Source organism: Callospermophilus lateralis, chromosome 5, assembly GCF_048772815.1.
Source record: "Callospermophilus lateralis isolate mCalLat2 chromosome 5, mCalLat2.hap1, whole genome shotgun sequence".
NCBI classification, from domain to species: domain Eukaryota; kingdom Metazoa; phylum Chordata; class Mammalia; order Rodentia; family Sciuridae; genus Callospermophilus; species Callospermophilus lateralis.
The window spans coordinates 41041371-41056070 of NC_135309.1; the positions used below are offsets into that span (position 1 = coordinate 41041371).

Consider the following 14700-nt stretch of genomic DNA (forward strand, 5'->3'; position numbering starts at 1 on the left):
TGACACACCAGGTACATGGTGGATACTCCATAAGCCCTAACTACTATATCCGGTTCTCTAGTTCAGTGTCAGGAGCTTTTTTGAGAACTTCAAAATTATCGCTGTGTAAAAATCCGGTAAAATCCTTCAGTTAAATGGGTGCCCTGCGTTGAGGTAATTTCAACAGATCTGCCCCTTTGGAACTTGCTGAAGTGTTTGGCATTTTTGGTGCAGAAAAATGATAACCTTAATTTGTAAAATTTGGTTTTCCAAAAATAACTGTTAATTTCTTCTGCCTCTTTGCTGTGACAAAGCCCATGTCTTGAATCAAACTTTACCCAGTCTTCTAGAGCCCTCTTTTGACTAGGTCTCGTCTTGAGACTGCCAAGCCCAGTTTTAGCAAGAATCCTGTTAAGGGTCTCCCACCCTGGATAGCTGATCAAGTTCCTCATCCACTACCCTTAATATATTAAGTCATTGGCCTGCCTTTAGCAAGAATCTACCACTTGATGTTTCCTCTTAGTAATTTTTCATCCACTGACACTCTCATCCTTCTTGTTGGCCAAAAATCTGCAGCTGTCTGTGTTGTATTTAGAGTTCAGCTCTGTTTTACTGAAGCTGCTCTCCCCATTGCAATAGTACAGAATAAAATCTGGCTTTACTGCATTTTATTAATGTTTAGCTCTTCTCTTTCACAGTTGTTTGAATTATTTCAAAACATGGAAAAAATGAAAAATTTCACAATTCATACAAATTAAGGTAACTCAGCATCAAGCAATTTTACCAAATAAAAAAACCTGTCCCTGCATCGGGACAGTATTTCTCCAGGATTACAACATAGAAGCTATATGAACATATTCAACACAGTTTTTCTGGTAGAAATGGCTCTTGGTAAAACTTGACAACGTAGAGTGTGCAATTTCCAAACAAGTACAAACAAATCAGAAACAGAAAAACTGGGAAAAATAGGAAGTATGTTAGAAAATAATAGTAATGATGTGGTGGAAATACCAGGCCTGATTATCAAATGAATATAAGAACTTTATGATAGAGAATCAGTACCTTGGGAAAAGGTTAATTTCTCTCCTTCCCCTCTGCCAGCCTCTCTTCCTGGAACTTAATTAACCATGGATCCCTATCTATAGGGGTGTAAATAGCTCTCTCTAGGAAGTCTGACAACTCTCTCTTGATACGTAAACATCTCTGTGACAGACTTCAAGACTAGAGATGCAATAGATGCCTGTGAAGTTTCTTCTTATATTTTGTATAAAACGTTTAGGAATATAGCTACATCACTTAATTGCTAGTATAAATTTTAGGTCACTATGCCAATTAACTATAACCTCGTAGGCTTAATTCTTATACATATACCTCTTAGGGAGGTAAACTCAAGTCATTTTGAGCTACTGCTGCCTTGGAGAAGGACACTTCATGATAACACTTGCAAGTGTTTTATTGTCTTTGTTCTGCACCTGTGACCTACTTATAAAATTTCTGTACATGGTCTTTGGTCATGAAGTTCAAGTTGTAATGGTTAAGGAATGATGAGAGCCCCCTGTAACCCTAGCTCAGGGCCCCCGAATTTCAGAGCACTACCTTTCTGGGTCCCCCAGAGTTCTCCAATCCTTTCAGTGGTGCTTGGTCTCTTGCTAAGCATGATTTCCATAATAAATCCAAATCTATCAATATTATTAGATTTTCACGTGGAATGAACTTACCAGTTAAAAGAAAAATATCGTCAGATCATATTTTTAAAACTCTAGCTGCAGTAAGGATACACAAATCTTGAAAGTCAAAGGTCGGATTCTCAAGACTAGGCATGGGTAGCATGGATGAGGCACTGGGTTTGATCTTTAGCACCACATGAAAACAAATAAATAAAATAAAGGTAAAATTCTTACAAAAAAAGACTAGACATGGAACCTCCCAGTTATAACCATTCCTCAATATTAATTATAAAGAATTAAAGTCTGAGTACTGCATCGACACTTGCATACCCATGTTTATAGCAGCATAATTCATTATAGCCAAACCATGGAAACAGTCTAGGTGCCCATCCACAGATTAATGGGTGAAGAAAATGTGGTATCTATACACAGTGGAGTTTTATTCCACCATAAAGAAAAAATGAAATTATGCCATCTGCAAGAAAATGGATGGAACTTGAGATCATTGTGTTAAGCAAAATAAACCAAACTCAGAAGATCAAAGGTCATATGCTTTCTCTCATATGTGGATGCTAGAGAGGAAGAAGGATAAGAAAGGTGGGGGTGATCACACATAATTGGAAAACAAAGGGAGATTAATAGAATAGAGGAAAGGGACAGGGGTGGGAAAAGGGAAGGGAGGAGGAAGTGCTTAAGAAGGATACTGGCCAAATTACATTGGTATATTGGGTGCATGTATGAATTTGTAACAGTGAATTCCACCCATTATGTACAACTTTAATGCACCATAAAATAAATGTGGAGGAATAAGTCAAGGGTAGGAAAAGATATGCCAAATATTAACATGGAAAGTTATATAACTACATTTAATTGAAAGTAAGACAAAATATTTCTAGAGGTAGAGAAGGAAATTAAAAATGTTAAAAAGATTAATTTACCAGGGAATGAAAATATTCATAAACTTTTATACATTTAATAATGTAACTTCAAAGAAAAAGTTGGTAGAACTACAAAGAGAACTAACAAATATAACAGAGTTATTTTTACCTATCTTTCTCATTAATTGACAGAAAAGATGATAAAAAGAATGATCATTGGCCAGGAGAGGTGGTACACTCCTGTAAACCCAGTGGCTCAGGAGGCTGAGGCAGGAGGATCATGAGTTCAAAGCCAGCCTTAGCAAGTTAGCAAGGCCCTAATCAATCTAGCAAGATTCTGTTGGTTCAATTTCTGGTATAAAAAAAAAAATCACTGAAGATATGGGATATTGGAAGAGCAAAATATCAAACTTGATGTAATAATGATGTAGACTATTTCATTTCAAAATTTGAAAAGTCATATTTTAAACACATATTTATAAAAAATGATCTCATAATAATTCAAAGGTAACCCAAACATATTTCAAAGAACTGGTACCATACAGGCCATGTTTTTTTGGACAACAATGCAAATAAATTAGGCATTTTAAAAAAGACTACAAACAAATAAAGGGAATATTTAGAGGAAACTATGGAGCTTTCGAAGTATTACATTAAAGAAAATAAAGCAGGTTGGATAAAACATTCATCTATTTTGTTTCCTCCCATTGCCCACTATAGGAGTTCAGGACACACTACTCCAAAATATGGTACCTTGGTATTTGTGAAAACATCAAAATCAAGAAGGCACTCACACCTTCTCCCCTGAAGCAGGTCATAGAACACAAGAAGGAATTTCTGACTTTCTCCTGAATCAGATCATAAGGTTCTCACATGAGATGTATCTAACTTTATATTTTCTTTTGTTGGGATGTTTGAAGTTTGAGTTGCTTTCCTGTCAAGACTATTATCCATGTAAATGACAAACACCAATAATATAGCCTGGGAATTGGAAATGAAGAGAAAAGCAGCACATTGATTCTTTCCCAGTGACAGAACAATCCCTAGAAAGGAAGCCAAAGTATTGATCCTTCCCCAAATAGATCCTTTCTCAGTGCCAGTACAATGGGACCCTGAAGAGAAAGAGATAAGCTATGAATGCTGACCCTAGACCCTCCATTCTTCTTCAAAGCAATAAACCTTCTTTTTTCCTTTTTCTCAAAATGGTGTCCTCTTTATTGGATTGGCATCAGGGAAAAGGACTGAGCTTTCAGCAACAAATTTGGCACCCCATGGGACCCAAGAGCAGCCCCTGCTCTTTAAAATATTGCTCAGTAAAAACAAATTTTCAAATTCTCATCAAACAGTTTCCTAAGTGCTTAAAACTGATCACTGACCCCAGACTCCCTCCCATTTCACCAAGTTGGACAGACCCTGAATTCCTGAGTGCCCCAAACTGACAAGCCCATTAATTAAGTCACCTCTCAGTATAACCCATATAAGCCCAATCCCTTTCCTTGTCCAGTGGCTCCTTTTTCCAGCGGAAAAATGGCTCCACCAGCATCACCGCATTCCTGCATAAAACTTGGTCCCTAAATAAACAGCCAATCCATGAAGTTTGCATCTGGCCCAGTCTTTTTGTGCTAACAAATACCACCACCAATATTTTGGTAAATGGATGCTATTTTCTTGGCATACCTGAAAAATCTCCAGTCAGAATAAGAGAGATAAGTGGCAATCTGACTTTACCCTTTCAGAAACCTGACATAGAAATACGAACACCAGGTACAATACCAGTCCTGGAACCTAAGATGAGGGGTGGCATTAAAATACATATAGTTCCATTTGTCTAGTTTTGTGCTTGTTGTCTGTGTTTTTGGTGTTGCATCCAAGATATAATTACCAAATCTAATATCATGAACCTTTTGTCCATGTTTTCTTCTGTAGATTTTGAAGTCAGGTCTTCTTTTTATGAACTTAGTCCAGTTTAAAAAAATTTTTTTTTTGTTTATCAGGGGTTGAATACAGGGGTGCTTAACCACTGAGCCATGTCCCCAGGCCCCATTTTTAAAAAATTCTTTTTAGTTATAGATAGACACAATATCTTTATATGATTTGTTTAGTTTTATGTGGTGATGAGGATTGAACCCAGTGCCTCACATGTGCTAGGCAAGCTCTCTACCACTGAGCTACAACCCCAGCCCTACTTGATCCAATTTTACTTAATTTTTATAGATGCAATATAAAGGCACCTCATTATTTTGCAAATTATACAATGTTTTCAATAAATACCAATTGTTGAACATCTTGTCACATCCCCATTATGAGGTTTTGACATTTTGAATAAGAATATCAAGGCTCAGTCTTACTCAAAAAAGGTATAAGCCTGCCTAAGATAATGTTTTACTGTAACAATATGACTTTTGAATAGTTTTTTGTATTATTATACAATTTTGCAGGTGGAGTTGATCTATCAAAAGTAAACTGTAAGAAAAAAAGTGTCAAAAGTAAGTGCAAGAAATTTGTATGTGTACATCTGTCTGCTGTAAAAGTTCTCAACTGTCAGCCCTAGTTTTGGTGATTTTTTTTTTTTTTTTTTTTTTTTGTACCAGGGAGTAAACTCAGGGGCACTCAACCACTGAGCCACATCCCTAGACCTATTTTGTATTTTATTTAGAGACAAGGTATCACTGTGTTGCTTAGTGCCTCACCATTGCTGAGGCTGGCTTTGAACTCCTGCCTCAGCCTCCTGAGCCATTGGGATTACAGGCGTGCATCACTTCACCTGGTGATGATCCTCTCTTGTCTGTTTTTTGTTTTTGTGACTGTTACTGGCCCTTTAAGATATGGGCCATGCTGCATTGATCTTACCAGTAGTCTCTTGAGCACAGAGACTGTGGCTGAGCACAGAGACCTGTCTAAGAGAAAGACAATCTACTATAACAAAATCTGACTTTTGAATAGTTTTTCTGGATTATTAAACAATGTTGACATTGAAGTTGGTCTTTCAGGGGTCAAGTATATGAAAGAGATTCTGTATGTGCATACATTTATGTAGTTGCACGATAAGGGGTCTGAACCATCAGGAACTGAGCTGAAGGGGCCAAAAGGCACAACCTCTGGTGTGCAAAGACAGTAGGACATGAAAAAAAAGGGTTAAAAAGACTTAATTTTTTATTAGGTTTTATTACTTGGGGAAACTGTCTTAAAGAAATTAGGGTTTGTACCTGTTTTAAAGTCTTAAATAATTATTCTGTAAATGGTTAAACAAACAACTATTATAACAATATAATTAGGTTATAACAATATAATTGACACCATCAATATGTGTGACTAGGTAAGTGTATGCATCTGAAAACTATATCTATCTAAGCCTTATCTAAGTGTTATGTACAAGTTAATAAATTAAAAGTTTTAAGACTATTTTTTGATTTTTGTTAACCCATACAGACTTGTGATTATTGCTACTGTACAGTATGGGTTCTAAATTGTACTTTAAAAATTAAACTTAGTTAAATGTAAAGGTTAAGGGAAGCACTTTGCCAAGTTCTCCAAACTAAAATTTTCTGTAGCAACAGTCTAGGATTTATATAGAAATAACAAATTTGGTTGGTATTTATTCATGTCATTTGATGTTTTATAGCTGGATAAAGTAACCTGTTGTCAATAAGTTATATATACAATTTTGTGTTACTTTTCACAGTGAAATTGGAATTTAAATGTATTTTTGGAAGGTAATAAGGAGAACCTGATCTGTTTAAAGGTGACATTGTAAAACACGAATTTTGCCACTTCTTCCACAAAAAGACAGTGAAAAGTTCTTTTGGCCTTTGATTCATGTTTCAGAAGTAATGTTGTATTATTTGTGAGGAGCCCCACCTTACTTGAGATAAGGCTCAGCTTTCCACCTTACTCCATGTTAGAATGGCTCCAAAATAGGCTAGACTTCAGCTCATTTAAAGTTGTGTTCCAACATTCAATTTTTGTTGTAAAGACTACTATGATCTCAGAATAAACAGGGGATATAACATATCACTTAGTAAAGGTTTACTAGTTCTAAAATGGTTTTTTTGGGGGGGTGAAATCTTTGGCATTTTCAATATATAACATGTCAGGTGTGACAGATACTTTTACTTCTTCCTTTCCAATATGGCTGCTTTTATTTATTTATTTTTTCTTGCTCTGGCTAGAACTCTCAGTACTGTTGACTAGAAGTGGCAAGAGTGGGCATCCTTTCCTTTTTCCCGATCTTGCAAGAAAGGCTTCAGTCTTTTACTATCTTGTCTTTTGCTGTCAGTTTTTCATACATGGCCTGAATTATGTTGAGGCAGTTCCCTTCTTTGCCTAGGTTTTTTTTTTTTTTTTAGTGTTGCTGTTTAATGAAATGGTGTTAAATTTTGTCAACTGATTTTTCTGTATCAATCAAAATAACTGTGTGGTTTTTGATCTTCCTTCTGTTAATGTGGATATATAACCTTCATTGAGTTTTATATATACAACCAACCTCACATTCCCACATTTATTCCTTCCTTGCTTTTCTGGCTCAGTGGAGTGGTTAGGGTGTGTAAAATGTGAACATTTTTCCTACCCACTTCACTGTGTTTCTTACCTGAGGTGCTGCAACCCCTTAACTAGTTTCTGGCATTCTTACAAAAGCAATTTGGTTCACGTTTTAATATTTAGTCAATGTCTCCATGGGAGAACGAAGGTGTGGGGCTTCTTATTCCCTCATCTTGCTGATTTTATTCCCCTGAGCTGGGAATTATTTTATTTCAGCACTTGAAAACTGTTATGGCTTAATGATTTCTGATGAGAAATCTGCTCCCTTTTTTTTTTTTAAAGAAAAAGTCACTTTAGAAAAGGTGTCATTTTTCTCTTTCCTCCTTCCAGATTTTTCCTTTGACTTTGGTTATCAGAAGTTTTACTTTGAGGTGTTTTGGTGTGGATGTCTTAGGATTTATGATCTGTGAGCTTGCTCAGTGTTCTAAACCTGTAGCTGTATGTCTTTTGCTAAACTTGAGGAATTTTATCCATTAGTATTCCAAACTAATGTATTCTTTTCCCTCTTCCTTCTGAACTAATGATAAAAATATAAAATTTTTTGTTACCCTCCTACAGGTTCCTGAACCTGCCCCCCCCAAATTTGTTATTTCTCTGTATTTAAGTTTAATTAATTCCTATTGTTCTACAATGGAATACACTGATGCTTTCCTCTATTGTTCTGAAATGGGTTTAAAACATAATATGATACCTATATTTCTTCAGGTAAAAAATTTCCATGTATTTGTCTTTATCTCTTCTGAGACCTTCAATTTTTTTGCTCAGACTTTTGTTTCTAATATATCAATAATTGCTCATTGAAATACTTTCATACTTTATCACCTTTGTTTTTGTCAGATAATTTTAACATCTCTGTCATCAAATTGTCGGTGTCTGCTGATTACCTTTTTAATTTAGTTCTTGGTAATGAGTGTCTTTTTAACTTAAACATTTTTAGTATTACATTATGAAACTCAGGATCTAATTTGAACTTTTGCTTTCATCTGGTTTGCTTTGCTGCTGCTGCAGCAGGAAGAATAGGTACTACCTCATTATAACCAGGTGAAATAGAAGGCCCAGATCTCCCACTTGTCCTCTAGACACCTGAGGTAAGAATCTCCTGTTTATTGCTTGGTGTGGGTGGGAGTTCAAGCTCCTCACTAGGCCTTTACTGATATTACCATAGTTCAGATGGGAAAGAATGCCTTTTTTTTTTTAAAGAGAGAGTGAGAGAGGGAGAGAGAGAGAGAATTTTAATATTTATTTTTTTTAGTTATCGGCAGACACAACATCTTTGTTTGTATGTGGTGCTGAGAATCGAACCCGGGCCACATGCATGCCAGGCGAGCGCGCTACCACTTGAGCCACATTCCCAGCCCAAGAATGCCTTTTTTACTGATTCCTATTTTGCTTCTGGTGACACCATGGGGTTGAAATGTAGACAGTAGTAAAAGTTTTGACTGTACAGTAGCCTCCACTGACACTATTCTAGCTGGGAAGTAGTGGGGGCTTACTATGCAGTTGGGGTTTTATGGCCCATCTTTATAGCCTTGTAGGAGTGGAAGTCTATGCTCTGGACTTGGCCTTTGCTGGTGTGTGGAATGATGGGATCACCTGTGTATTGTTTGCCTAAAAGAGTGATTATTGTCTAAAAGTTTCTGGTCTCCATAGATGCACCTTTCTTGTTCTCTAGATAGAAAAAAGAAGCTTTACTGAAGCTTGCTATTTTTTTTTTCTTTTCTTGGTGTTTCTGGGATCCCTGTTTTTTCAGCTCAATATCTGGTATAGATGAGGCAAAAACAATCACCAAAATCTTTTTATGCTTATATTATATATGAAGTACAGGGTTTTTAAAAAAGATATATTTAGTGGTAGAAATAGCAAGAAGCACATCTGTTTAGTCCATCACCATCTTCCTAAAATAGTTTAATAATTAGGGTGGAAATTTATTTCATAGAGCATAATTTAGTGATTTGAATCCAACAATATACAATAATGTTAGCAACAATAACATAGAAGTTTTACTATTTCTTTATAGTTCTTTGTTTTCTACTACTCACCTTGGTGGTCTTATACAAAAATGCATATAAACATTTAAAATTTTGAGTTTACCCATATCATTAAATCCATAAAGCAGGATACCAAACACCACTATGGAATTTTCGAAGTTGAAGAAGACAGAAATTATGTAACTTGAAACAGAATTCAGGCTAGAAAATACACAGTTCTCTTGATTCTGTTCATTGATCTCTCACAGAAAATTATTTCTCAAGATTTTTTTGGTACTAGGGATTGAACTCAAGGGCACTCTGCCACTGAGCTACATTCCTAGCCCTATTTTGTATTATATTTAGAGACAGTGTCTCACTGAGTTGCTTAGTGCCTCACTTTTGCAGAGGGTGGCTTTGAACTTTCTATCCTCCTGCCTCAGCCTCCTGAGCTTCTGGGATTACAGGTGTGCTCCACTGTACCCAGCTCAGAAAGTTATTTCAAAAATAAAAAACCCCTTTCATTTTCTATGGGAAATGTTGTTAAGTAAAAGTTGATTTTAACAACTTGAGACAGACTCACATACATGATACTCTAGTGAGCTTTTCATCACTGATAAAATACCTGAGAAAAATCAGCTGAAAGGAAAGATTCAGTTTGGTTCACAGCTAGAAGTTTCAGGTCATAGTTGCTTAGTTCCATCACTGTGGGCTTAAGGTGAGGCATCATGTCATGGCAGGGAGCAAGTTGTGGAGTGAATCTGTTTACCTCACATAAGCAAGTAGCAGAGGAGTGGGGGGAAGAGGCCAAAAACACTATATAGTCCCCCAGGGAATGCCCACAAGGAATCACTCTCTTTAACTAGTTCCACCCCATACAACTTTCATCACCTCCTTTTCATTATTAGTCCATTCAGCAATGAATCTATAAATAGATTAATTCATTGGTGAGATCAGAGATCTCATGATCAAATCACTCCCAAAAGCCCTACCTCTGAACATGAACCTTTGAGGGAATCCAGATCTCAACCATAACAGATACTGAATTGTTTTGAAGGTCTGATTTTATTTATTTGTTACTTGTAAAAATTCTTACTTTTGACTGGACTCAGACTCAGAAGTGGAAGCTCTCAGAGAGGACAGCCTGCCTCTCTTGGCAATCTGTTCCTGGCATTTTTCTTTGGCTTCTTTCACTCTCTTTGCCAAATGTTTGGCATATTCTGCAGTCTTTTTCTTATTCTTAGAACACTGTTTCTTCAATGCTGGTGTTGTAGAGCAATGAGATGATGAATCTTTTGTGCTTTGGTCCTGGGTTTTTTATCTCTCTTGTTTAAGGGTTTTTCTGACAACATATCGGTGGACATCATCTTCCTTAGACTGAAAAGTTTGCAGAATTTATTAGCTCTTTTGGGATTCAGTTGATGAGGCACAGTAGTATTAGTAAGTCCAGGAATATCCTTTTCTCTCTTATTACTATTATTATTTTCTACAATAACCAAGTTGAGAATGCTCAGATTGGCATCCACAATACAACCTTTGACAGATTTGTGCTTTCTCTCTCCAGTTTACTTTGGTCTATAACAGGAATGCCCCTTACTCAGCAGCTGGTGAACACAGCCATGAGTCATGAAGCATGGTTTTCCCATGCTTCATGGGGAAACCATGCTTATCAGTCCCATCACTAATTTGAATCACATAACCCTTCTATGCTTCACCCAGAGTGTTAGCAGCAACTTCTTGGCCATAAGCTTCTCAAAGTATGAAATTAGTGTTCACCCTCCACTTCAATGAGTTTCTGGTAGCCAGTGGCTTGGAAAGATAGTCAGCTTCATCTTGGTACAGCTTCAGATACCAAATTTTATCCTAGGGTTTGAAAGATGATTACATATTGATTTTGAAAAAATAATTATCATATGAGCTTTAATTACGAATTTTACCAGCTTGGGGTTTGGCAAAATGCCAGACAATTGTCACTAGGAACAGAACTGTATTATTTTTTCTTCTGAGAACATTTTTTAAAGACTCCCAAACTCCTCCAAGAAGCAATTCTTCCATCAATTTCTCAAGCCAGATTGAACAAATTATCTTTGAAATGACTGACCCATCAGACATTCTCCTTAAAACATTTGCTCCCCAGAAATAGAGTCAATTAATATTTCCCCTAGGATTGTGTCAAACTCTTTGACTTTTAGACTAAAGAAAAACCATTTAAAATATCTCTGACAGCCTAATTTTGGCTTTCATATCAAATAGCATTTTTCTTTTAACAGGAGCACTCTATTCCAGCCATGTGGGTCCCTACAGATGCTGGATTCACTCTTCCTCTGAGCCTCTCACCACTGCAGTACTCTTGGCCTTGCTTTCCCCTTCCTCTGTGGGTATTGCTTGCTATTTCACCCATCCTTCATAATTGGATGGTAAAAATTTATTTCTGCTCTTAAGTTTTTGGAAGACATTCCTGGTAACTTCAATCAGGTTACTACTAGGGAAGAAACCTGATCAATACACACACACATACACTACATGATGATACATCATAACCCAAAAGGATTTATCTCAGGAATAGAACATCAAAATTAGGACAATGTAATTCTCTATTAAAATAATGAAGAGAAAAACAATATGATCATTTCAATCAATGCAAAAGATGCATATGACAAAAATACCATTCCCTTTTATGATAAAAACTCAGCTCACAGGAGTAATGTCCTTTTTCATAACAAAAGAATGTCCCTTTTCATAACAGATATACATAAATTTCAATTTGTTTGCTAATATATTAAATGGAGAAATACTGAATATTATTTCTATTCAATGTTCTACTGAATCATGCTATGTAGCACTGCAGTGTAAAAAAATAAATAAAAGGTGTTATATTTGGAAAAGAAAAATATAACATGGTAATTATGTACAGATAACATGGTTGGATAACAAAACTACTAAAAATAAGTAAACGGAGTAAAATTGCAAGAAACGAGGCCAATATACAAGTCAGTTGTATTTCTACACACTAGTAAAAAAAACAGAGAATGAAGTTGAGAAATACTACTTATAGTAGTACAGAGAGCACGTTATGTCCTCTCATACCTTCTTGCCACAGTGTATGCTTTCTTCCTTACTTAGAATATCTTTCCTTCTACCTTCATATACCTGTTCCAGTCCTACATTTCTTTCCAGTCTCATTTTAGTCTTTTCACTCTATTAAAAATGCTCTTTCTCTCTGTCCTTCAGTAGTTCTCAAAAGTTTAATTCATCAGCAAATCCTTTCCTTAAAAAAGCTAAAGTAACAGATTTCAAATATGCAAAACTGATAAAAGTGAAGAATTCTTAATGAAACAATAAGGAATTAACTCCTGCTTTCCTTAAAAAGAAAAAAACAAAATAAAATAATAAAAACAACAACTCCAGAAGCAAAGATTTGAAGCCACTATGATTAAGTTTTTGTCACCTGAATAGAAAGGGCTGTTAACTGTTTTTTTTTTTTTTTTTTTTTTTGATACTAAGGATTGAACCCAGTGGTGCTTAACCACTGAGCCACACACCCAGTCCTTTTTCATATTTATTTAGAGACAGGGTCTTGCTGAATTGATTGGGACCTCGCTAAGATGCTGGCTTTGAACTTATGCTCCTCCTGCCTCAGGCTCCTGAATTGCTGGGAATACAGGTGTGCACCACTGCATCTGGCTTGTTAACTACACCTTAAAAATCGAGACCTTTTCCCTATCTTAGTGAAAATACATCAACAACCAGAAATTCCTTTACCTCCAATCAAACTGATTTACATTCCCACCTCTCTGTAGACATCCCCCTTTCATAAAGTTAAGATTAATTGCTTCACCTTTTTGCAGAATTCCCTCATAACACTTCAAAAATGTGTTCTACCTGGTAATCTTTTTTTTTTTTTTTTTTTTTTTTTTTTTTAATACCGGGGATTTAACTCAGGAGGACTCAGCCACTGAGACACATCCCCAGCCCTATTTTGTATTTTATTTACAGAGTGGGTCTCACTAAGTTGCTAAGTGCCTTGCTTTTGCTGAGGCTGGCTTTGAACTCGCAATCTTCCTGCATCAGCCTCCAGAGCTGCTGGGATTATAGGCATGCACCACCACACCCAGCTTACCTAGTAATATCTTCTTTAATCCACTCCCAATGTGTGTAAATCTTATTGCCTAAGTCATTAAAATAGACATATTCCCTAAATCATTCTTTTCCCTTCATTTAAACTTCCTGAAAGTCTTTAACGTGCTATTACTTCCTCCTTCATATAATAATCTGGCTTCTGTTCACTCTACTGATATTGTACTTGCCAACATCTCCAGTGATCTGCTTAGTTACCAATTTATTCTTTCCTTATTACTTGACTTTCGGATCAACACATTAACTGTGATTCAGTTCTTTTTTGGATACATGTCATCAATCTTATGGCATTTCTCCTACTTATATAGGACTGCTCCTTTTGATCTTAGCTCAACTCCTCCCATTCCCACCCAACACACCTCCATCAACTTCTGTATTTTTTACATAGTTTTACCCATGATCTCGGTTTCTCACTTTAATCTGTTCACTCTCCTGGCCAATTTCATGCACCATGATTTTCACTACCTACTATATTTTATTCATAATTCTAGTTTTCAAACTCACATTTCCTAAAATTGTGTGCCAAATTTAAGGTACAAAATCAATCTTGATAACTTTCAAATTGCCTGTCTTGGTACACTGTACCATCATCCACCTGGGTAACAAACCTAACTTACCCTTCTTTTTACTCACCAAACACTATTATTCAACTGCAAGGACTATGCCTTATCTATTCTATACAGCATTAATATTGTCACATATTCTTTACCTCACTGTCTTGTGTTTGGAGACTCATTTACCTATCAAATGACTGTAACAGCCTATGTGACTAAACTTGTTCAGCTGTGTTCAACATTCTAAATTCATCCCTTTGTCGCTATAACAGTCTCCCTTACTTAAAATTTGTGCCATAAAATTCAGAGTAAAATTTAAACTCCTTATTATGACAAATAAGATGTGTTGCTATCTCATTTCTGCTTTCTTCTCAAGATTCAGTCTCATCACTTCTTTTAACAACAGACTTTCTATAACTGTGCCATGCCACAACTTTGCATATGTGGTTTCCCCTATTTAGAACACTCATTTCACCTTCCAAAGAATTCCTACTATTCTTCCAAATCTGGGCACAGGTATAACTGTTACTGAGACATCATCTCTGGTCTCTCCAAGCTCCCTTGGTTAGTCTTCATTCCTTTATTCTGCATCCTCCTGTAAACTTCTATTTGTTCTGCAACATAATATCATCACAAATTACCTAATTCTCTGTGAACATCACAATTTTTCATTTGCTGTTTCCTTTAACTTCCAATTTCCTACACAAATTAATGACTTCTTGAAGAGAGCCTGTTTCTTTCAGCCATACAATTTCTAGTGCCCAGGATAGTCCTTGTCCTAAGCCTAGGCATAAACAAATGTAAACCACTTCCAAAGTTCATGTTTTTTTTTTTTTTTTTTTTTTTTTTTTTTTTTGCAGTCTGAAATTGTAAAAACTAGAAGACTTCAAGTGAAAAAATAAACTTTTACTTCATGAAGTGATTCCTTTTCAAGACTTTTCCACTGGTTATAGTTTCTCCCAAATACTGGAATTTTTTT

The 14700-nt window shown here is 36.0% G+C and overlaps 1 pseudogene; it reads right to left on the reverse strand.

Moving 5' to 3' along the window:
* Positions 1–10108: 10108 nt before the first annotated feature.
* LOC143400360 (small ribosomal subunit protein eS6 pseudogene) lies at positions 10109–13565 on the reverse strand (annotated as a pseudogene).
* Positions 13566–14700: the final 1135 nt, after the last annotated feature.